The following is a 1,737-nucleotide window of genomic DNA, read 5'->3' on the forward strand; positions in this document are numbered from 1 at the left end:
GTTGTGCCGACCTTCATTCTTTAAATGACGCTATCCCGAGTAGGACACCTAAGGGCGAGCTGCAATGGCCTCATCCTCGACAGGCACCTACGGTACCCGCAAGGCTTCGCGGATAGTGTTACGCTCTCTCGCGCCGCATGGTTAACAAAATTGTGTGTGCGAACTATAATAGGTGCGATCATACTAGCACTAATGCACCGGATCCCATCAGAACTCCGCAGTTAAGCGTGCTTGGGCGAGAGTAGTACGAGGATGGGTGACCTCCTGGGAAGTCCTCGTGTTGCACCTCTTTTTTTTTTAACGTCGTGCCGACCTTCATTCTTTAAATGACGCTATCCCGAGTAGGACACCTAAGGGCGAGCCGCAATGGCCTCATCCTCGACAGGCACCTACGGTACTCGCAAGGTTTCACGGATAGTGTTACGCTCTCTCGCGCCGCATGGTTAACAAAATTGTGTGTGCGAACTATAATAGGTGCGATCATACCAGCACTAATGCACCGGATCCCATCAGAACTCCGCAGTTAAGCGTGCTTGGGCAAGAGTAGTACTAGGATGGGTGACCTCCTGGGAAGTCCTCGTGTTGCCCCTCTTTTTTTTTTTTAACGTCGTGCCGACCTTCATTCTTTAAATGACGCTATCCCGAGTAGGACACCTAAGGGCGAGCCGCAATAGTCTCATCCTTGACAGGCACCTACGGTACCCGCAAGGCTTCGCGGATAGTGTTATGCTCTCCGCGCCGCATGGTTAACAAAATTGTGTGTGCGAACTATAATAGGTGCGATCATACCAGCACTAATGCACCGGATCCCATCAGAACTCCGCAGTTAAGCGTGCTTGGGCGAGAGTAGTACTAGGATGGGTGACCTCCTGGGAAGTCCTCGTGTTGCACCTCTTTTTTTTTTTTTTTTAACGTTGTGCCGACCTTCATTCTTTAAATGACGCTATCCCGAGTAGGACACCTAAGGCCGAGCCGCAATGGCCTCATCCTCGACAGGCACCTACGGTACTCGCAAGGTTTCGCGGATAGTGTTACGCTCTCTCGCGCCGCATGGTTAACAAAATTGTGTGTGCGAACTATAATAGGTGCGATCATACCAGCACTAATGCACCGGATCCCATCAGAACTCCGGAGTTAAGCGTGCTTGGACGAGAGTAGTACTAGGATGGGTGACCTCCTGGGAAGTCCTCGTGTTGCACCTCTTTTTATTTTTTTATTTTTTTTAACGTCGTGCCGACCTTCATTCTTTAAATGACGCTATCCCGAGTATGACACCTAAGGGCGAGCCGCAATGGCCTCATCCGCGACAAGCACCTACGGTACCCGCAAGGCTTCGCGGATAGTGTTACGCTCTCTCGCGCCGCATGGTTAACAAAATTGTGTGTGCGAACTACAATAGGTGCGATCATACCACCACTAATGCACCGGATCCCATCAGAACTCCGCAGTTAAGCATGCTTGGGCGAGAGTAGAACTAGGATGGGTGACCTCCTGGGAAGTCCTCGTGTTGCACCTCTTTTTTTTTTTAACGTCGTGCCGACCTTCATTCTTTAAATGACGCTATCCCGAGTAGGACACCTTAGGGCGAGCCGCAATGGCCTCATCCTCGACAGGCACCTACGGTACCCGCAAGGCTTCGCGGATAGTGTCACACTCTCTCGCGCCGCATGGTTAACAAAATTGTGTGTGCGAACTATAATAGGTGCGATCATACCAGCACTAATGCACCAGATCCCA

At 51.0% G+C, this 1,737-nt stretch overlaps 5 non-coding genes across 5 annotated transcripts; all 5 read left to right on the forward strand.

Moving 5' to 3' along the window:
• Positions 1–170: 170 nt before the first annotated feature.
• Positions 171–289, forward strand: LOC127740023 (5S ribosomal RNA). The gene has a single exon (XR_008000758.1). It is a non-coding gene; the product is annotated as a 5S ribosomal RNA (ribosomal RNA).
• Positions 290–472: 183 nt separating this feature from the next.
• LOC127740045 (5S ribosomal RNA) lies at positions 473–591 on the forward strand. Its single transcript, XR_008000779.1, has one exon. It is a non-coding gene; the product is annotated as a 5S ribosomal RNA (ribosomal RNA).
• Positions 592–775: 184 nt separating this feature from the next.
• LOC127739785 (5S ribosomal RNA) lies at positions 776–894 on the forward strand. Its single transcript, XR_008000527.1, has one exon. It is a non-coding gene; the product is annotated as a 5S ribosomal RNA (ribosomal RNA).
• Positions 895–1,083: 189 nt separating this feature from the next.
• LOC127740095 (5S ribosomal RNA) lies at positions 1,084–1,202 on the forward strand. Its single transcript, XR_008000796.1, has one exon. It is a non-coding gene; the product is annotated as a 5S ribosomal RNA (ribosomal RNA).
• A 195-nt stretch (positions 1,203–1,397) lies between these two features.
• On the forward strand, positions 1,398–1,516 carry LOC127740451 (5S ribosomal RNA). The gene has a single exon (XR_008001127.1). It is a non-coding gene; the product is annotated as a 5S ribosomal RNA (ribosomal RNA).
• The last annotated feature ends 221 nt before the right edge of the window (positions 1,517–1,737 follow it).

Source organism: Arachis duranensis, chromosome 6 (assembly GCF_000817695.3).
Source record: "Arachis duranensis cultivar V14167 chromosome 6, aradu.V14167.gnm2.J7QH, whole genome shotgun sequence".
Taxonomy (NCBI): Eukaryota; Viridiplantae; Streptophyta; class Magnoliopsida; order Fabales; family Fabaceae; genus Arachis; species Arachis duranensis.